At 44.4% G+C, this 23,479-nt stretch overlaps 1 protein-coding gene and 1 long non-coding RNA gene across 2 annotated transcripts in view; both read right to left on the minus strand.

The window, feature by feature from the left end:
• The window catches only part of Mesr6 (misexpression suppressor of ras 6), an 832,393-nt gene that overhangs the window by 535,733 nt on the left and 273,181 nt on the right, over positions 1–23,479 (minus strand). The gene's annotated exons all lie outside the window — the stretch shown is intronic.
• LOC143362365 (uncharacterized) overlaps positions 1–23,479 on the minus strand; it is a 77,429-nt gene that overhangs the window by 3,244 nt on the left and 50,706 nt on the right. The gene's annotated exons all lie outside the window — the stretch shown is intronic.

Genomic DNA, 23,479 nt, shown 5'->3' on the forward strand with positions numbered 1-23,479 from the left:
TATTTATTTCGTTAATCTCTCGCCCTAGTGCTTCGTTTCCCGTCCACCGATCTCTCTCCCTCTCTCTCTGTCTCTCTCTCTCTCTGTCACTCTTTTTCTCTCGCTCTCTCTCTATGCGTTGCTATCGTCCGCTCGGAATGGTCGACGATAAAGAAGAGGAACGTTTATCGGAATTAACAAGCCGATAACATGACCTGTAATTTTTCTAGTATGGGGAGAAACAGCGGTTTCGTGCGAGCCGCATTCCAAGATTAAGATATTACCGGACGAAATTGAATAGTTCGTTAACGAGAGTTCCTACGGTTCGCCAGCTTAGTGTTCCTCGCGGACGAATAATTTTAGCTGATGATTTCATTTATAGGATATTCTATATTCCACCCACTGACATTATCAACGTTTCCATCAGCAGATTTTATGCAGTCCTCGGCAAAAATGTGTATGTAAAACATTAATTTGTAAATGAATGTAAAACATTAGAACTGTGCTACAAGGATTTAACACCAAACCTACCGAAGAGTGAAAGAATAAAAGTAGAAAAGACTAGGTTAAGTGTATTTAGAATTGACAGAATATTGATTAAAAAATAAGCCTAAATGATAAAATATGTGTAACACGATTTCCTACGAATGCATGTTTACAATTTTAACACTAAACCTACCAATCACAAAACATATAAAAGTGGAACGTCGTATAGAAGGGAGAATATTGAATTTATTTAAACTTTGATCGAGTTTCATTATAATATGTGCTTAAATAGAGAAGTCAATTCAGTAGTTTCCTACGAAAACGTTTTTATAATTGCAATAATTGTGAAATAGAAAACCGGTCATTTTGACCGTGGTAGGTTAATAACCAAGGAATAAAGAAACTGAAACAATTGTCCGGCTGTGGTAGGTGTAGTGTTACAAATATGGACATATCATTTTAAGTTTACAAGGTTTATTACAGAAGGAAACACATTTCCAGCTGGTTCTTGTTTTCCACAATTCGTACAAATACTTTTTATTTTGCATCAAGATTCATAATCTCTTCATCAGCAACCGGTAAAATGAAGTTGTTTAGAATCAAAATGTTTATTTCTTTAGCGAGGCGTCCGTGAACTAACAATTACTGTATAAATTTCAACATGAACATCGTGAATGTTACTTTTTCGCTTACGGAATTACGTTCATCGGACAGGTCACCGTGTTGATTATAATGGTGGTTGCTGTGACGGATGATTCAGGAAAAAGTTGCGGTTAAAAATCGGACTGTCCGTGTGTAGCAAATGGTAATCGCGATGATCGAGGAATAAAAATTCTGAAGCGTTGGCGGGCAAGAATGGAAGAAGAAAGAGTGGAGAAAGAAGAAGGTGAAGGCCTAACAGGATGACAGGAGCGCGACCAGCGATATTATGCAGGACAGGAAGGCAGGAAACGGTGTAACGTTGGTCGTAGACCCTGTATACGAGGGTGGAATATGCTTAACGTTAATTTGTACGATAAAGGAATTATTGATTTTTACTTAGGCGGCCGAGTCAAGGGTGAGGGTGGTCGAAGGGGGTGATGAAACGTCGCTTTAAAGTGGAGGTACTAATGAGACGCCTTTAACGGGACGTTCAATTCCTCTTTTCTGCTCGTTTTCGTACCGGCGAGTCTTTTCAACGGCAAATCCATTTAAATAATCGAGCGACCCCACGATTTTCCACGTACTCGTGGTCGCCGCAAAATAAACAATTTCCGATTCCTACGTCCATACTAATACGAAGAAGAACGAACGAACGAACGAAAGGACGAACGTCGGTTTCTAAGGCAGACCGCGCATAAGTTTATTTAAACCATTTGATTGATACTTGCATTTCCTGTGCACAGATTCGCATTAAACAGGCGATTAGCGGTACGAGGCTTAATGTCTTGTCCGTTTCCCCTGGCCACAACCCCCCGGGGCCCCCCCGACAGACGATTTTCCATCAAACAACGTATAATTTCTGGCTCAATGTCGAACCTGTTTTTCTAAACCGATCCAATTATCATTAGCGCTTAATGTCCGATTGAAATGGCACAATAATTGTGGGAAATAGCATGCAGCGCATAAAAATTGATTCGTACGGTTCCCGTTCCCAATATCCCGGCGACTATTAAATCTTGAAAGAAGTATCAAAAGCCTTAACGACTTAAAGCATTAATGCCTGAAATCCACTTTCGTAATCACTGGTTACGATTGTTTATTGCTGTTCTTAATCACATTCAACCCGTTGCCCACCGTCGATCTTTTATCGTGCCATTAGCATTAGAAATTCTGGACAATGGTCGTCCTGTTCGAGCCTGATTCCAAACGAACACAGAAACATCCGTCTCTAATCACAATAATAATATATACGTTAATTTAATCGCGTTACTGTGTTGTATCCAGTGGAACCTTCATTGCCATGTAATAGATAATAATTATTAACAACTCTGATCGTCTATGCAATTAGAGTAAACGAAACACGACTCGCGCGAGGAACACGAAATTCGGTGAATGGTCCGTCGTAAAAACCCTCTGCAATGGGACATCGATACGACCGTGAAGGTCAGTTAGACTAACCACCCGCGGCATAATGACCATGACCGCCATAAAAAACCGACCATAGTTTAGCGTAGTTGACAATCCGAGTAAACTCAGCTGACTGCGAACCGTTAACGTACCGAAATTTATGGTTTTATAGCCGTAACCGCCTGTAACCAAATGTACCTTCCACTCCTACTCTTCCTAATTTTCCACCACTTCCAACACCTTCCAAAACACATCCTTCGACCAATCATAGACAACTTCCTAAGACCACACCCACATCCGAGCTTTCTTTACTCCATACGATTGCAACAAGATCGGAACTGTCTAAAACACCGAGCTGTTTCGGGGTTACCCTGAGATCGTCGACAACTCATTTCACCGACACCGTTTTCATCGACACGATTTAACCGACATTAACTTTCGTGGACAGTATGTTTTCATCGACATGGTCAGATAGCCAACAAATATTTTCATCTACACGGTTTGACCGACACTGTGTTTTCATTGACACGGTCAAATCGTCAACAAATGTTTTCATCGACTGTCCGTATTTACCAATGGGTTTGAGTTCATTCGTTTCCACGAACTGATAACTACGTAAGAAATTGTTATTATACTTCCCAATTTGTACCTTTGCTATATCACGCGTACTTTATCGACAGCCACAATTTCAAATCTGACCCAGACCTATTCTTATTATTTTTTCGATTCCATATTCTAGATCTAGATAATGGCCTAAAAAATATGACATCCCCTTTTCCATGGCAGACCACCGAGCGTAGACAGTATTTTTCAAGTTGAACCCTTACTTTCCCGGTAGTGGAGGGGCGTCGCCCCCCAAGCCCACATCCTGTATGAGGATTATAAGTTAAACATTTTTTGAGCCAAGACTTATGTAATTTGAAATGCAGCGGATTATGTCAGTGGAACGAATGAACTTAATTCTGTCGCTAAATATGGTATAGACTGTCGATGAAAACATTTGTCGACGATTTGACCGTGTCAATGAAAACATAGTGTCGGCCAAACCGTGTAGATGAAAATATTTGTCGGCTGTCTGACCATGTCGATGAAGACATACTGTCCACGAAAGTTAATGTCGGTCAAATCGTGTCGATGAAAACGGTGTCGGTGAAATGAGTTGTCGACGATCTCAGGGTAACCCGCTGTTTCGAATACCGAGTTACCAAAAGCAAGCCAAGTCTTGCATCTAGCAATAAAGACCAGTTCTCCGGAGTTTGACTATACAATCGTTCGCCGATAACCCATTACCTAGTCGCGATCCGATTCTTTCCGATTCGGGATCGACGCGACACCACAGTGAACGTGTTCAACAAAACGTTTCGAGTTTCTGAAAGTAATGGGTTTCTAGGTGCGACTATGGGTTCCCGGTGGAGTGTCAACCATTCCCGCGTCGATCCCCATGGGGTTGAGGGGGCGTACCGCGGCGGGCCAGCCGAAAAACCAATAGAAGATGGGATCCTCTTTGGTCCACGGTAACCGCGGCCGGGTGGTTGAGGCGGAAGGTCAGGGGTAGTTGGGGCTGGAGATTTTTCAAGTCTGGCCCAGCACGCACGGCCTCGGGATAGATTGGTAAGTTTCGGGATCCTCCCCGACCTCGCCGGGGAAACGTTAGTGAAACGCGACTCGACGTGGCTTGGCAGCGGTGACGACGCCGACGAGAAGAGGGCGGAAAGATTTCGAAGGTTGGTCGGGGAGGGAAGGGGGAGAGGGAACGGCTGAGTCGGAATCAAAGGAGTCAAAAGAGCTTTTCCAGGCTTCTCCCCCTGGCCGGCTAGATTGAACTTCTTTTCCGCTCAGGAGTTTTCCTATTACTCCGAATTTCCAGCCGCGGCAAAGCCACCGAGCGCGAACGCGACCGCGTAGCTCACCCACACGCGTGCAACGCAGGCGTCCAACTTGCTGTGCGTGTGGCGAAACTTTCGTATCGTCGAGGAAATTTCTTTTCATCGGCGAACACGGGGCTGACGGAAGTGCGTTGAACCTGCACGCTCGCCCCGTTGGATTCAATCTATTATAAATATACATGCTTCGCCCGTTTTAATTAAACCTCCTGCGAGGCCTGTTTCCACCAATCCGTTGCCGTCACCGAATCCTCGCGAACGATCTATCATGTTCGCTAACATGATTCGTCTCACTGTACGTTTTCATGGTTGGAATGTTGTACGAAATGCAACGTGTACCTCGGTAAATAATTTAGTAAAGCGGAGTATTATTACGCACATGGAACGCAATGTACTGCGACTTTAGGGGAGCAGCTTGGTATAACTTTATGCATCTTTGGGAATTTATTGTGTCGAATGGGTCGGGTCGATCACTTTGATATTTTATAGCTATTTTGGTACACTATTTGCGCAATCGAAAATATTTTTCTTAGTTGAAAGGAATCGCACGCGAAGGACTTATATACGCATACTCCGACGGGACACGTCAAAATCACGGGTTCTAATATTTTTAACTTAAAATTATTAAGATTCCAAGGACGCATACATGGGGAATTATTTAGCAAATTTATTTCTCTGGGTATATACTATTTAAAAATATTGCTACAAATGTGGGTAGCAGGTTCTCGTTATTTTTATAAAGTAATGAAAAATAGTCGCTTGAAGTGCTCCGTAAGCCTAGTGTTCAGGAGGCATTGTGGTTTTCCGTTGCGCCAGTAATTTTTAGAAATTTCTATCGCTCATTTTCCTCACCACCCAAGACCATGACAGAGAAGCTGTTGTTAGTATTTTTAAAAATTACGCGACGCGCGTATAAAATCTGCAGTAGGGCGATTAACTCGGAGAATTGATTTTCTGTCGGCAAAGAGCGATCTCGGCCGACAGTAAAGAAATATAAGATTGTTCGGTTGAACGGAGGGCGTGTAATATCTCGGTGGAACAAATATCGTCGTCGTCGGCGGCGGTGGCGGCGGCGAGCGTGGGAGGACGGTCGGACAAACTGAAATAAGAAAAAGCTGCCGGGAAGAAAGACGAGACGGTGGATTTCGAAAATTCCATCGTAGTCCGTAGGGTGCACGCTCGTCTTTCCTGGCGCCTCTTCCATTTCCTCTCCCGTCCTTTTTTCTCCTTTTTCTCCCCGAGCCCCACCCCCCGTAGGAGAGCCCCGATATCCCCGTAGAACCCCACCATTCCACCATTCCTGCCTGGTGCTCCGGCATTCGCCCCCTTCCATGGGTTTCCTCGCGACTCTCTCACCCCGTTTTACCCGGGCGATCGCAAATTTATTCCGTCGAGTAGGCGACGGCGTCGGGTGGAATCGCAGTACTTTATACTCGTCGAGAATCGATAGACAGCCGCGCACGGATATGGAAGCATTATATTTTCCCTCGTCTCGCACCTCCTTCGCCCCCCTCTCTCTCTCTCTCCCTCTCCCTTTCTCCTGCTCTCTCGCCGAGGCTCTCTTGTCAATAAAGCGAGCACTTTCCTGGCACGGAGTTTCATTATTTCTTTGCTCTCGCGCATCGCCAACGACAACGCCCCCTCTCGCCGAAACCACCCCCGCAAACCGCGTAGCCATCCTCCCTGCTCGACGCCGTGACCTTTCCAGGGGATAACGGGGAAGTTGGTTAGTGTTTCGCTGACCTACTGACAATGGGACGCGATGAATCAAAGCAGCTTAACCCTCGCGACACCCTCGGAAATTGTTGCTCAATACGTCCCCCGATAAGACGCCAGAAATAAACAGTCTTCCGTTTTTCGGAGGAATTCTGCTCGAACTCGTCCGTTTCCTTCAACCCTCGTACGCTCTCCGGAAATTAGTTGAATAAAAGCTCCTTCTAATTCACCTATTTTAGCTTTGGACTTTAAATCAACAAATTAGATTCCATTCGTAACGCCACACGGTTGAAATACATCTCGCAACACAGACAGGAAGAAATCAATCGGTTTACAATATGTAAAATATGTATGTTAAAATTACTTCAAATGGCCACTGGAAACCCCCACCCCTTCCAAGGAAATACGTTTTTGGAACACCCTGTATAATTGACAAATTTATCCAATGAACTGTTCGAAAATCATAGGAACAGTAATTAATAATTGCAAAAGAAGTGTTGAAGAGAAAAGACTTTTTTCTTGTTTTGAGAAGAGAACTTGTCTCGAGTAATACACGAGTAAAAAATAAAATTATAATTTAAATGGAATAAGACCACGGAAATTCTACAATATTTATTGCAATGCTCACAGAACTGCTTTATTGCAAGTGTGAAACAACTACGCGGAGACACATTTTACGACAATCAATATATTAGAATATTAATACTAAGCAGAGCGTTAAATATTCAGGATGACAAAATACATGACTTAGAGACTAACAAAGAGCATGGGGTTTGTTCGAAGATTATTCTTCGAAAGTGTACCGTAAAAGGAAAATCGTTACCCAAGATGGCTTGGAAGACGCTCCGAAATGACAGTCCTCGAAACGAGGAAAGGAAGAGGGGTCGCGGGTCGATTTCCACGCGTCATTACGCGATGATCGAGTCATGAAAATCGCCGGCTCGAGCGGCAATTATTCAAACGAAACCTCTAACAGGATTCCCAGCAATCAGCTGCCGTAACGATCCTCGGCTGTCAAAGAAGAGATCCTTTTCCCGTGGCGCTTCCCGTGAAACAATCTGCGGGGAGTAAACGGGAAAGGGTTTTACCTCCGCCATTTCGTTCCTGGTGGAATCGAGTGTGCTAATCGCTTGCACTCTGCGAAACAGACCTCCGTTTTCTAAATATTTATTTGCCGCCACGTGAAGAGACGATGCTACGATGTTGCAATTTACACAATGATTTTTAGTCTTCCTCTTGGTACGTCACTGTAACATCGAGTCAGACTGGTGATGCAGATTTCGAACAGAATTTACCGAATATGTATGTAATTATTAGACTGCGGATCTTTATGCAAGATAACAAATGTTTGCATCGATTGCAAGACGCAGGAGTGAAATAATAATTTATTTCTTCTTTTGATTATTTTATTAAGTTGAAACCAATACGCTGATATCCTCAAATATTTTTAATATATCCACTGCTTTAAATTGTGGTTAACCATTTTTGTCATAAATACGTAAAATCAGCAGTCTAGTTATTATTTTCCTATGCAGTGAATTCTCGATATATGTCGACAGCACGGGTCTTGCCAGCGTCATGTATCGTCCAGGAGACATACATAAACCGTGTTATGTTTTCAGTCCTTGGTATACCCCGCGGTAGTGGGAATAACTCCGCGACGTTTATCATCGAAGCCTTGGCGACATATATAGAGAGATTACAGTATAAGACTAAAATAAAATTCTATTTTGTTGTTTTCGACGTACATATAGTCATTATGGAATACACGGACATGCAATAAATATAAACTTCTCTCATTTTTCTCCTAAAAAATTATGAACGATAAGGAAGTCTCTAATCACCGTGACCGTAAAATAACTAATACCAGACAGGATTAACCCTTTGCACTCGGCGCTATTTTCATTCTAAAACTAAATTCTTCTTCCGTCTTAGAATATTTTCATGTCATTCATACGAAACTGATCCGATTTCAACATATAATATTTAAATGTTCGGTAACCTATCGAATACAAATTTTGTAATATTTTTTGTAATTTCTTTGAAATAATATTACAACAATTTCTAGTGGTGCTTCAGAGTCGCCACTCGAGTGCTGAGGGTTAGCATGCTTCCGGCAGGCAAAGTGTTAAGAATCGAGTGGTTGGTAGAAGTTTAATCGGTCAGGCGAGGCAGGACAACGAGAATGGGCACGGTTACGGACAATGGTTTACGGCGGGAGCCACCACCCGCTTAGGAAACGCGATACGGAATAATCTCGGGAGGATTATATTAATGACACCCGAAAAGCGGCGGTCCTCTGAGAAGCGGGCTGGTTGTAGCTCGATCCTCCACAAAGGATTGTTACAAATATGTTTACGTTCCGGGGCCCACAGGTGCACCAGTTTACACGATCATCCGGCTCCCTTTCTTAACGGGCATCTCCCACCCCCACCGGCGGTAGGGGAAAGGTGCACGGCGAAACAGAGAGGAAGCGAAACGAATAAAACGCGTACATCGGCACAGAGAGGGAGAGAGAGAGAGGTACGAGGCCGGCAGATCAATCTTCGCTTCTTTCCCCGTGTTCTTTTTCCCCGTGTGCAGGTATACGCGTCTGTACGTGCACGTGCATTTGCGTGTGCATGAGCGCGCGACCCCACCCCTGTCTCGCGATTCTCCTCCACCTTCGCAGCCAGCCATCCAGCTTCTTCTTCTCCCACGCAGAGACGGAGGCCCGTGCACGTCAAGTATACGCACGCGTGTATGCCGTCCGGAGGAAAATATATCCGGCAAGTCCCTCCTACGGAGCTCGCGAGTGGAAGCTACGTTTCCGGATTTATCGAGCGTGGCCAGTCCCATTATTTCCTGGATTACTGTTACCAACCCCCGCCTGCACCCGGGGATTTTTCTCTGTCTTGTACATCCGTCTTCGACGGCCAAGAAAATTATGTGGACCACCGTTGCGCAATCTTTTCGCCTCGAAAATGCAGGAAGGGTAGCTGTTCGACAATAGAACAGTCTGTCCCATAATTGTCGTGACATCTGATACCATGGATAAGCAAGGAAAATGAAAAGTTTGATAGAGGGGAACGAGAACTCTGATAGTCTGTAGCTAGCTCAAGGCAGACAGAGTCTATGACTTTTGAGTCTTAGCTCAAACCTGACGCGCGAGCCTGGTATTTGAAATTAACTACAAATTCCGTAAAAATACCGCGAAATATGTCATTTAATCCCACGAAGACTACTTGCTCCAAGAAGTCAATGCAACTTCATATTCACGGTTATCTCACAAGAACAAATTTTTCTGGAGTCACGAGATACCCTAGAGCAACATTGTATCGTTAAGGCGCGCGTCGTTAACTACCCGAGTGATTAGCATCTGAACCCACAAGAATAATCAAGGCTCTCTGTTATTGAAAGTGAACTTTTCGATTAAATATTTATATTCTAGTTCCTGTGGAGTCTAGTTCTCAATCATTAAGCTGCTGTGAAACGACTGGATCTGTGCACAAAATACTAGGGTAAGGGACCGCATTACTGTGAGGGTACCAATTACTGTGCCTATATTATTAACATTCGTTTTTAAAGCATAATAAGTATTGAAAAAGATATATATATATATAACATGTGTATTAACTAATTTTAATGAAAAAATGTAATATTTCTTTTTTAATATTCATTATGCTTTAAAAAGGAGTATAATTAATATACGCACAGTAATTGGTACCACCGCAGTAATCGGGTCCCTTACCCTACGTCTACAAATAAAGGCGCATTTCGTGAATATAAATATTGTAAAAATCTTTAGAACATCTATTAACCAGACGATGGTTAAGGGTTGTAGAAATTAGATAAGCTCGTGAAAGAACAAAACGATAAGCCTCGCTGCGATCGACTCACCCCCGTCAGCCAATCAGAAATTACAAAGCGAAAGGGGACCGTGACACCGGTAACACCGTTCCAATAACTAAATCCGATGCTGTGGAGTTTTAATTACCATCGATTCACCGGTTTTGGCATAGAGGAGCCTAGTCAGAACGCATCCATCTGGCCGCTAGAACGAACGAGCCGGGAACGCTAAAACTATTACACGTGGCTCGGGGGTGGTTGGGGGGTGGAACGCTCGAGCACGTAGCGGCCCGTACACGCTGATAACGCCGCTACAACCCTGGCCGAGTAATTTGAAAATCTGGTGCTCGCGCGACGTAATAACGTCCGTTCCGCAAACAATCTTATCGACGCGGTCCACGCGGCTCGTTAAGGAGTCTCGCTGGAATTTCGTATGCTCACGCTCGGAGGAGCAGCCAGACGGGAAGGAAGAAAGCCGGAGGGCGGGGAGGGGCTGGCAAGAAGCGAAAGAGATTGACTCTCGAAAGTAAAGCCGATTAGGATCCCGCGGCAGATTCGAAATTCCTCTCCCCCGGGGCTGATCCATCTCCCGGTTGGATCCGGGCACTCCTCCGTGCGTTTCTCCCTTGAAGTTAAAAATTCCTGGCTGGCTGAACCGAATAAGTGTTAGCTGCGTGTTAGGACTACAACGGATAAGCGTTGGCTAGGTCGAAGTCCAGACCGTGGATCGTTATTAACGCGTTAAACCTACCAGCGCCGGTCAAATTCACCGGTACGGTTATTTTAGAATTGTTGAAATTGGAAAGACTCTTTCGCGGGAAATTATTCAACAATACTCACTTCCGACACAGTTGAAAAATTGCATTACTTAAACCAGGAAACTATTACAACTTTTTAACCAATTAATAGCAATTCTAACACCTGAAACATCCGTTTTATTCACGCGTTTTAGCACACGGGTTTGAAGAATCTGAAACGTGTTGAACCACAATGTATTGTACTTCTTCTTCCAACCGGTTTAGTAAGTCAAACATAACAACGGCATTCTCGATTATCTACACTCGATTATATACACTCATTGTTGTCATAAATACAGAAAATACGCGGCAAATCTCAATGCAAAATGAAAATTGTCCACATCGATTGCAAGTGACTGGTACCAAACAGAAATTTCTTTCCTTCTTTAACAACTTCAAAAGCTGAAAACAATGCATCGATGCTCAAAAAATTCTCTCAATTTTTGTACTCTTTGCAGCATAACTGCGTAAAATCCGCAGTCCGTTAAAGCGTATCTCTACGTCTAATAATCCGTAGTCAATTTTGGAACCAGATTCGGTGTCGATACGGTGCCCAGACGTTGACCCCGGAGGGTCAACGATTCCCAAGCAGGTAGCGCGACGTAAAAACGCTGGGTAATGAAAGAACTCCATTTCGCAGAGGTCAAAGGTCCCGAAAAACGTTCTCACCTGTGCAGGCGTGGTCGCGGGAGTTAGCTGGAGTATTTTCTGTAGCGCGGAAGGGATCGCGGCGACCGGAGCCGGAGAAAAGAGCAGGAGGACGAGGAAAGAGGCTGAAAGCCAGCGGCGAAGAAGACGGGGAACACGGAGGCCGGGAGAAAAGGCACGGAAAAAGGGAAAAAGGAGAGCTGGCGAGCCAGTGGGGGAGAGAGAAAAAGAGAGAGAGAGAGGGTTGGTTCGGTGTTCCCGGGGGCGAAAGTGGAGCGGCGTCCTAATGCGATTCCGATATCGGCCCGGACATCTCGTGAGCCGACTACAGGCTCCTGTTTCCCCACCCCTCGCGCCACGCCACATCCCCGGAACTCACTCTCTCTCTCTCTTTCTCTCTCACCCTCTCACCCTCTCTCGTCTCTCTTTCTCTCGTTTTCTCTGTTTCACCCCCCTCCCACCCTGACGGTTCGTGGACCCGAGCAGATCGGGCTGTGGGTGGGCCATGAAAGCGAAGAGGGCTCCCGTAAGGGCGGGGTGGCTCGTAGAATGGGCCGATATGTATGCCGTGGCCGCATCGCTGCCACTCTCTCTGCCGCCATCTTGGAATCGATGTCGATCAAGCGGAAGGAAGGAACTTCTGCGCAGCTCGGGGGTGCACCACCCCCCAGGGGCCACCCCCTCTCTATGTGTGCGCGGCACGACGCACATATTCCACCCCCGCAGCAGGCATCCGCGACGCGAGACCTCCTCTTTTCTTTCCACCCCCGACGGGCACACACAGGGGGTGACGACCGCCGTGCGTCAGTGCGGGCACGTACGTCCCCGGCATCCGCACCGGGCTTCTTCCACCGACACGAAAAAATGGCGTCTTCCGAACCCCTGAAGCATCGCGCTTACCCATCTTCCGGAACAATAACGTTTAACCCTCTCGGGTACAATGTCGACACGTTGATGTCAGGGTTGCGCGTTTAGTTCCTCAAGTCGCAAACGTATCATTTAACCCCTAACTCCATTCGGGTGTAACATCCGGTCATACTCGTGACAGATACTTCGAAGAATACTTGCTAGATATACAGGGTGGAAAAATAAGTTGAAAAGGAAAAGTATTGTTTTTTCGTTCGAGACTTTCTTTTCGAGAAAAACGAGCTTGGCGGTTCACTAGGTTCGCGAGCTCGTGGATTTGCAGCAAGTAGAAACGGTCGGTCATGAACAGACGCGTCAGCCAATTTCTGATAGCAAGAGTATTCGCTGAATTTCCAAAAATACTCGAAAACAAAGGGTCAAATAAAAAGGATCGCTAGGAACTACCCTTATGTATGGGACAGTAGGTTCGTGCATGTTCAAAAGTTACAGCATGCTGGTTTACTTTTCCATTTAATGACCGTACACGGTACCGTGTGTGTGAATAGGATAAAAACGGAGGGAGGTGGGAGCGTATAACTATAATGATGTACAGATATGAAAATGTACAGATAATACATGGGTGTAAAAATGTAGGTGAATAGAAACGTGAAAGTATAAAAATAGAAGAATGTAGAAACACAGAAATACAAAATATAGAAATATGAAAATGTAGAAACATAGAAAAATTGAAATATTTGAGCATAAGAACGTAGAACTGGAGAAACGGAGAACTCGCAGTAAAATAAAAATGAAGGATCGGAGCAATTACTGTGCGCATATCTGAAAACATATGAACGTAGAAATGCAGGGACGTCGGATGATAAAAGTATAGGAAAATAGAAATACAGGGATGCAGAAACGCGAGGATGTGAAAATATAGGAAAACAGAAATATCAGTTATACGAATGTAGAACCGTAGAAACAGAGGACCACGGGAGCACAGCAAACTAAAAACAAATTAGGAGAGAAACGCTGCGAGCGTGTATCCACAATAGAAACATAGAAACGCAAAACCGTAACAATGCAGTAATATAAAAGTACAGGGAAACAGGATCAGGGATGGGAGCACAGAAATACAGAAACGTTCTTCGGCGTTCACAGAAGCAGAAATCCCTCTAGGAGCTCTAGAATCGAATATCCAACCCCGCGGAGATTAAACCCGACTTTTATTAATCAGCCGATCGAACGTTTTGCGCGAAGGCCCGCGGGGGGGGGGGGGCGGGTTGTTCGTAGCATGACAAATTGATGCAGAAGCGTTTAAGTAGTCCCGCGACCATCTTTCCCGTCCCGCAATATCGAGTTTAAAGTAATTTCAAACGGAACCAAGGACAATGTGCTCCCTCCCCCTGCTCTCAACTTAATAAGACTTCTCGGTGAAATCGGATCGTCCTAAGTAGAACCACGGACGAAAACAATACCGTGGAATAAATTACCTTCCCTGTTACTCCGGATGATCATTCCCTGTGCAAGCTCCGTGAGCCCAGTATTTTAAACTCACCCCTGAAAGGGATACCGATGTGCGGGGGTGACGGTGGAGAGGAGGGCGGGGACGGGGAGGGGGAGGTGGTCGAACACCCGAACCCGAAGAAATATCGCCGTCTACAGAGAGATATTTCTGTAAAACGGGGACACAGGGGGAGGGGGATAGCTAGTGTGCGGGGGTGGAAAGAGAGAGAGAGGGGTGGAGGGGGAGGAATGAAAAAAGGAACGGGGGGATAACCGGCGCGATATAGGTTGGCCCCCGGATCGTTCGCGAAGAATCGACGGGGTTACGGTGTGGCGGAAGGAGGGCGGCTGATTTATGGAATTGCAGGTTGCCGGTATAAGCGAAAATGGCGTCTCTGCAAATCGATCGTGAAAAGGATGTCGCGGCGGGCTGCCTGGAACCCCGGTACAATGGCCAGCATCTCGTTCGTTAGCCCCGGGACGAATAAATAAAAACGAGACCGGGAGACGTCCATGGGGCTCGAACTCGCACTCGCGCGCTGCCCGCTAAAGGGGAAACGCCGCCGCGCCGGGGCTATACTCCTTTCTGACCCGTGAATGATCGAGATTCCCGGTGATTTATAGATTATGGGGGCGGCGCACGCGAGCCCCCCTGACAAAGGCACCAGCCTCGAGCGTCTTTTCGTCGTCGTTGTCAATTTCGTTTCGAGACACGATACGCTATCCGACCGATCGATTCGCCATTGATAGAGCTCCGCACGAGCTGATCGTTCTGCACGGTTCGCTGCGACAACTATCAAGAAAATGCGCATCTTGGAGATAGATACCTCCACGTACAAGAAGATTGACGATTAGAATTCGTTTTCGGAAATTAACCCTTTGCACTCGAAGCTGTTTTAACTGCAAAATTTAATACATTTTTCTTTTGACTTAACAAAAATATTCTGTATATTCGTTTTCATGTTGTGCATACGGAAATGGTGCAATTTACTCGTACTATACCGAAGTGTTTAGTAATTTATGAAAGACAAACGAATTTGATAATGTTAAAAATATTTTGAATAATGATACTGCAATTTTTAGTGGCGCCTTACCCATTTATAGAATTTATTTCATACATTGTCCAACGGTATGTAAAAAGCACAAAGATATACCAGTCATACAGATATGCTAATTTGGCATGAGAAATTGTTGAAACAATTTCTAATTGTGAAATATGAGCGACGAAGAAAAATGTTAACCCTTAGAGACGATTGAGCCCTTCCTAAAATCAATATCAAGTTACATATCAAATATATTAATTGATATATTAGCGTTTACTTTACGTGTGCATTTAACTATTAACCCCTGAACATGCATCGTACACATTGAATAATCAAATATTAATTAATATTAAATATAGATATTATCAACGTATTATTACTTGTGTATTATCACCCCGAGGAACATGTTTGTTTTGAATGTATACGAACAATCACGCTTACACGAATTACAAGTAAAATAGATGGAATTGTCACATTCGATTCTATTTAATTTGTACGTCAATGGGTTAATACTTTCAAAATTCTATTTAATACTTTCAGAACTATTTCGCTTCGCAACATCAGAAATGCAGTGCAATAGTCAAAATCTGTGCAATATCTAACGGGATAGATCCTCAAACGGTTAAATTGTCGACGTTGGGTCTCCATCTGCTTTCCGAAGCATCAAAAAAGATGCAAGACTGAGATCTCTGAAGAAAATATGCGCAATATTTCAAAAAATCGTCGACCCCGTAAGGGTTGTGCGTGCAGGAAGACGAATATAAACTGAGGGAGAGAGGGCTGTAGGGTGGTGTGTATGGCGTCGAATTCCCATAGAACGGTCGTCAGGGTGGCAGGCAGCGTTTCCCGAAGTTAGTTGGAGCGAAATCGGTAACTGGGTCGGGTAACGAAGGAGAGCGGGGTAATAAAGGCGGCGAGAAATAATCGAAACTCGGAAGTGGAGCTTAAGGGTAAATTCGGTCAGTGTGCCCCCGTGGGTCGAGGAACACGGAGAGTTGAATGGCTCGTGACCTTGGCCCCGAGGCTGCTAGCCTGGGGTTGGCAAGGTAATTAAATGCCATGGATGGGGTTGGTTGCTATAACCGGTAGGATAGAGCGAAGGGTATCCGGGGGAGGGATGGGGCTAATTGCCGATGCAAGGAAAACCATCCCCCCCGTGTTACGCCGGGATCTTTCAAGGTGCTCATCCTTGGGATTATACCGCCATATTATTAACGACCTTCGTCGCGTTCTGCCTCCGCTAATGTCGTTTCCCGTGTCTTAAAGGGGTTGCTTCCCTTGTCGGGAATTGTTGCCGTTTACTCGTTGAACCTGCTCGAAACAATAAACTTGAACTCCGACCGTTAGTTTAAGTACGTGATTGCTCGACAAAGCGGATGTTGTTTGAGCTGGTGTAAAGGGTGTTATTTGATCGTTGATCCTGCGTGTAGAACTCGAGGCTGGGTTTCTGCGAAAATGGTTCTTCAATGTTCCAGGGGTGTGTTTAGGCTGACGCAGCGGTGCCATGTGATTTCAGTTTGTTTCGCTTAGCGCGATAAATGAAAACGAGGGGCATTGATCCAGCTGATGAATCGTTGCAGGATAAAACATTTTTCAGTAAAATACACAGAAAGAAACTTTTCAAATTGCATCCGGTCGCATGCCCTCCCAAGCTGCACGATCTTGAACTAGGAGTATCATTATAACTATTTCTATATCGTGACTGCGCTGCGTCGTGATTGTTCATTAATCCACTTCCTTGTTATTGCAAGAGCTCATCGGTCACAAGTTTTTGCTCAGACTTCAACGTTAATTCGTTCGGTGGCAGACAGAATAGATCAGAATTTCAGTAGGACCTAGGAAGTATAATAAATATTGATTTGTCAGTTAAGGGTTCAATTGAAAAATTGATTTTTTGGAACTTTGGTACATATGTGCTGGCGTGGCACTTGGCGCTAGGTTTACGGAGCACTAAAAGTGAATATTTTACATTACTTTATAAAAATAACATGAATGTATCTATCAAAGTTTGTAGTCATTTTTTTAAATAATATATACCCAAAGAAATCAATTTGTTAAATAATTGCTGATGGATGCATTTTTACAATCTCAATACTCGCAATTTAAAAATATTAGAATCTGTCATTTTGACGGGTCCCGTAAACCTAGCGTTAAGCGGGTGAAATTAAAATATGAAAATAGAATATTTCTCCGCTTCGAGTTCAGTCTATCAACTAATTCGGCTTGGGAGGGATTCATGAACCGCGGGGGGAGGGGATGAGTAATTTCCAAGACACGGGGCGTGTAAAGTTTGACGTGACGGGGAACCACTGTCCCGGAAGTAGCCCAGTTACAAATTAGCATCCTAGGATTGCCCTTGGCGTTGCTCTCGTCCCTCTCGTTCCCCGTCCGGGAATCCCGTTCTCTTTCTCTTTCTGGTTTTCCTGGTTCGTCGCCGGAGGAGAAGCGAGCCGGCTCGCTCTCTCTCTCTCTCTCTCTCGCTCCTCTCGGTCGGTCTCTTTCTTTTCTGGGTTATTAAAGAAAGCCGCCTTCGGGGTCACGTCGGGTTAGGTCAGGACGGCAGGGAATAATGAGCAGGGAAAAGTTAAACGAGAGTATTTTTTACCGAGAGGAAAATTACGCTGACCTCTCTCTACGGTCGTAGTAAAACCGGGGAAACGAAGACGGTAGATCGCGGCCACGTGGCCACGAGAGAGCGAGCGAAAAGGGAGTCGGCGTGCCGAGAGAGAGAGACAGAGAGAGAGAGAGAGAGAGAGAGAGAGATGCCGAGGGAGAAAGAAGAAAAGGGAACTGAACGGGAAATCCAGGGGTTGGAGGTCTCGGGGTGGTGCTGGGAGGTGTCTTCCATTCATTACCGCCGGTTACGCCTTAATGGAATCTTCGTGTCCTCATCTTTCCACTGTCCTTCCTTGCTCGCCATCCTCGGCGCCGCCTGGGTAATTTCTGTTTTGCCGAACAACAACAAGTCGTTTGTACCCCCTGGCCTCCGAACGCGGTCAAACGCCATTCACCAACACCAGCCGCGCAACTGTCGTTGACCTTAATTTACACCACAGTAGGGCAAACTGTTCTACAACCATTTTTTATCTCTGTCGACATCTATTTCCATTATTAATAGCTTCGATGGCACGCAAATAATGTTGTAAGGTTTACATTTTTCTTGTTTCGTATATGCACAAAATCCACGGTTCAATTAGAACGAAAACTCATCGTCTCGAGCTGATCACAAAAATACTGTATTAGGTCATTGACACGATTAAGGAAAGAAGTGAATGTATTCGGTCGATCACAAAAATATTCGGAGGCCAGTACACTATTTCAATTCTACGATAGACAACAAAAGTCCATCACACCATACTGCAGTACACTATAAATACTAACAACAAAAAATTGTTCATTCTTTACGGACCATTCTTACATCCATTCTTACGGATTTTTATATCGTACAAATATTCTATAGTGAACTCATTGGCCAAATCGATTAACACTTTGAACGCCAAACTAGAAACCCGAAAAATTCCATAAAATCAAAGTAAGTTATTTAATGAAATAAAAATTGCAAAAAATTAAATGTGCGATACTGAGTAATCGTCCAACTCTCTTGCATGTTACAGATCCTAATTAAGTTTAGTACAATGAATATATCAACGTAAAAATTCATTTTAAAACCTGCACAAATAATTCCGCCAGTCACGTATGGCTGACGTGGCGTTCAACGTGTTAACTCCACAAACTAACAAGTAAGGAAAATTGACAAAATGTTATACGATTCTTCGTAGTTCGTTCGATTTTTGAAAAAATGTAAGAAATGTAAATGTAAATGTAAGAAAACCCGAAAGGTGGTTAATCAATTTATCCTGCGGACGGCTTACATATAGCTTCTGTATTTCGTCTGAACAATTTTACTATTGCAAAAAGGTCCTCAGTCTCCTAACGACATATTAAAAGAATTTTCCACCGAAACGTTCGCATAGTCGGACGATCAGAAACTCCACTTCAATTCCGCACGATTGTCGGGAGTCTGCGCGCGAGATACGCGCGGAAAGTGCAGCTAATAAAGTAAGCAGAGACTGACAAAATGGCCGGGGGTACGACAAAAATGTAAAGAAGGGGTGCGCGGAGCGGTGGAGAGGGGGGGGAGGGTGAGCCGGCGTTATATCTGTTCTTTGAAGCACGGGGATATCAAATTATTCTGCATAAAGGATGACACAGGTCGATGGTAATAAACTGACTCGAGAAATAATGGCATAACGAGCATAAAGTGGGGTCCGCTCGTGCAGCCGGCGCGTAGCGGCGAGAGCCAAAGAGGCGGAAAAGGGGTTGAAGGACCAGGTAGGCCCATTATCCCCGGTGTGTGTCCGTGTACACAACAGGGTGTCTATAAATGTTTCAGGGACTCTCGATCCTAGCGACCGGTAATTTATTCGGAAAGTCACTTGCCACCTGAGTAACGTGAGAACGATCGGGAGATGCATCTGCATGCAGATGTCGCAGTCAGTTGCCATCGGGAGCTCTGTCGAATCCACTCTAATTTTTTTTTTTTCACCATTCCCCACCCCACCATCCTTTTTTCTTCTTCACGGGTTTTTTCTTTTCGGCCGCCAACCGTCGTTGCCCGTGAACGAATTAATATCTCGCGCGACGCTATGGCTCCCCGTAGCGTGAAACAAGAATTTCTCTATATTTCCCCCTAGAAAAGTCCCAAGCAATGGAATAACACGATTTTTGCATAAAACACTTCTTCGTGGAATGAACTAATGAATGTAAAGAAAATAACCGATAATAAGGTAAAAGACGTAGACACTATTCTGTCGACACATACAGGTTAGACTGCGGATCTTTATGGAAAAATTTTCTACTTGAATTGCAACAGACTGGAGTGAAATAGAAATTTATTTTCTTCCTTCATATGTTTAACGGGTTGGAAGTAACGTAACAGCATTTTAAAATTCTTCTGATGTTTTTACTGTTCTGAAATACCCATTTTTGTCATAAATGCATCAAATCCGCAGTCTGGTAATAATACTATGCTACATGTCGAAGTCTACTACATAAAAAATATTAATTCTTATGAGAAAGAAATTTTATATGATTTAAGGTGAAATTGCTTCATCGTATCTCTATGAATAGTTCAGTTTCCACAAATTTGAAAATATCGTAAGGTTCAGGTGCAGCGAGGAATAGTAATAAAACAAATGTAAATCTTCGGAATCCCTTGTTATATCTACAAACATGCAAAATAATTAATTTAATGATGTATGTTGTGCTTACGCAACGTTCGACCTGAATGTGTGTTAGGAGTTGAACAACACGAATTTTTAAGGGTCGACTTCACCCAGTTAAAGTGAATGTGCACTACATATTCCAAAGTTTCATAATTTTTCTGGGTTCGGGACAATGTCTTGTTATTGTTATGGAATTTTATAGAAGTCTCAGTACGATACTTGATGCTCGGAGCGAACGTGGCACCGCTCAAGTGTTAAAATTCTGAACTCTTCTGAAGATTTATGGTTATAGGGGTGACCGGACGGGTTCGACAGGCTGCAGAAGCAGGGTCCCGGCCGAATTTCTAGAATCACGTTGCACGGGCGCAAAAACGTTCGATTTCAGAGCACGGTGTGACCGACATCTAGCAGACGGAAGTGACGTGGGCCAGCGGAGAAAAAAAAGTCCCATTTCGGATTGATCCGGTGGCTGAAAGAAGCGGAACACGTGGCATGACTCGAAAACGCCAGACGACCGTCTTCCCACGCGTATATCTTAACCCTTATCCGTGGCTCAACCCTTTGGCTCTCCCTTCGCGCGCTCGAGATCCCTCCCGTCCCTCGGGCATTCCGTAAAATCTACATACGAAAAGGAAGAGTGCTTTCCCATGTCCCTATCTCGCGGACACCAGGCAGAGCCTATCCGTCCGAGGAAACCTAATCTCTTCGGCCGGGCGCGCCACGGGAAATTCCGAGAGAGGGAACGTTAGTCACGCGATATTCAAATCTTCCAAGATTTATCTACGGGGAGGTTATGCGCGCGCGATACATCGACGATCCAGGTTTCGGTTTACGACGGGGCTCATTGTTACCGAGGGTCTACGCTGCGAGCTTTTCTACGGCGGAATCGGAATCCACGGAAAAAGGTTCCTCGCATTTCAGTCTTCTCACAGAAAAATGCATCGCCGAGTCTCCCACGACATTAAGCGGTGGTATGTAAAAGGCTTTCAATGTTACTAATGCCGCGAGATAAACCGGCGAACGTTAGCAAGATAAATATGTAAAATACGATAACGTAACCTGATTCAATGATTTCGTATTTATCAACGATGTGTGTACGCGCGTCATAAAGATTAGATTCCCACGTTCCGGGAAAGACGTCGAAACGACGATTTATATTCCTCCACGATCGGGTCGATCTTCTTCGAGAGTCGCGGGGAAGAATGATTTTTCCTGCGAGCAATTTTGTACGGCAAATTAATAATTTGAGCGCCGATCGAGACGTGGGGCCGTTATTTGGCCATCGGGAAACAGTTTCGTGCCCACCCTGTGACTGTTTGACGATCGTGTTTGCCGAAGGTCCGTTTACACGTGAGGCAACGTCGTTAGAAAATGTGACAAGGTACACACGTGTCCGATGCTGGCTCTTCCTCTTCTAATACAAATTTACACGGGTACTTAAAACTCGTTGCCAAACACCGGGGAAAAATGAGATGCGCACGAAACCATGATCGGAACCGTATTGACGCGTCGAGCCTAGTTTCCAACGTTCAGGTCACCGACTTGCTACGTCTTCCACTGTCTCGGTCGAAATTTCAACAATGATCCCAAGCATTGTGACCCGAGGTCCACCGCATTACAGAAAATTTTGTCAATAAAGATCACGATTGCGGCTGGTGTGAGCAGGACATAGGGGAAATTAGGGAATTTACGGAATTTCCATATTTTCTATATTTTCTAGACCGTCCAAATTGCAATCGCAAGATGAGTTTTAGCAATAACTTGTGAATCGTGACTCGAGTTCCTTGACATTGAAGAAAATTTGTCAATAGAGAAGATCACGATCTCGACTGGTGCGAGCAGGACATAGTGGAAATTAGGGAGTATAGGGAATTTCCATATTTCCTATATTTCCTAGACCGTCCAAATTGCAATCGCAAGATGAGTTTTAGCAATAACTTGTGAATCGTAACTCGAGTTCCTTGACATTGAAGAAAATTTGTCAATAGAGAAGATCACGATCTCGACTAGTGCGAGCAGGACATAGTGGAAATTAGGGAGTATAGGGAATTTCCATATTTCCTATATTTTCTAGACCGTCCAAATTGCAATCGCAAGATGAGTGTTAGCAATAACTTGTGAATCGTAACTCGAGTTCCTTGACATTGAAGAAAATTTGTCAATACAGAAGATCACGATCTCGACTGGTGCGAGCAGGACATAGGAAAAATTAAGAAATATAGGGAATTTCTATATTTCTATATTTCCTAGAACGTCCAAATTGCAATCGTTCCAACGCAAGATGAGTTTTAGCAATAATTCGCGGATCGTGACTCGAATTCCTTGACATTGAAGAAAGTTTGTCAATAGAGAAGATCACGATCTCGACTGGTGCGAGCAGGACATAGGGGAAATTAGGGAATATAGGGAATTTCTATATTTCTATATTTCCTAGAACGTCCAAATTGCAATCGTTCCAACGCAAGATGAGTTTTAGCAATAATTCGCGGATCGTGACTCGAGTTCCTTGACATTGAAGAAAATTTGTCAATAGAGAAGATCACGATCTCGACTGGTGCGAGCAGGACATAGGGGAAATTAGGGAGTTTCTATATTTCTATATTTCCTAGAACGTCCAAATTGCAATCGTTCCAACGCAAGATGAGTTTTAGCAATAACTTGTGGATCGTGACTCGAGTTCCTTGACATTGAAGAAAATTTGTCAATAGAGAAGATCACGATCTCGACTGGTGCGAGCAGGATACGGGGGAATTAGGCTTGATGACTCAATATAGTTCAAATGGGAATTAACCCACTCGTGTTCACGAGCGGTGGAAATTATGCTTAACCCTTCGTGGTCAGAGGTCAGGGCATTCACGGCTGAAACTTTTACTGTTTAGATCGCGCAGAAAATATCCAGTCCGATTGTCGTCGTTCCTCTAAAGTAGGACAATAACGAGCCTACGCCGAGTCTTTGCGTCCTATTAACTCGATCCACGTGAATTCTGCTTTGCTTCGGATCCTATAAACTCATCAAACAACGCGTACTATGGAATAGATCATTTCGGAGAAACCTTACGAACAGTGTAACTTCGAAAACAAATATGAAATATCAGAAAAATTATTAGAATAAGTTGTTCGTTATTCGGTCAACGATGTGATTTTCTCTGTGTATTTTACAAAAGCTGAACTGAAAAATTAATTATTATTGTAGATTGTGGCTTGATGGTATTTTTTGAAAATCGGAGAGCAAGTCCTGGTTAAATTCGACCGATCCCCGTGGTTACGAGTTCCTGGAGTTTCTGGAGGTTGTAGTTCACGGGCGAAATGTCGCGACAGGATCACTCGATTTCCTACGGCGAATAGTTTCCCATAGGCGGCTGTTTCCTGGTCAAAGTTTGCGGTGGCCCCGGCCGCCGCACCCATGTCAGAGTTCAAACCGGTGAACAAATTGCCGCGAGTAGCGGGAAGGCATTACGGGCAAGTATTGTCGG

The sequence above is a fragment of the Halictus rubicundus genome, chromosome 16, assembly GCF_050948215.1.
Source record: "Halictus rubicundus isolate RS-2024b chromosome 16, iyHalRubi1_principal, whole genome shotgun sequence".
NCBI classification, from domain to species: domain Eukaryota; kingdom Metazoa; phylum Arthropoda; class Insecta; order Hymenoptera; family Halictidae; genus Halictus; species Halictus rubicundus.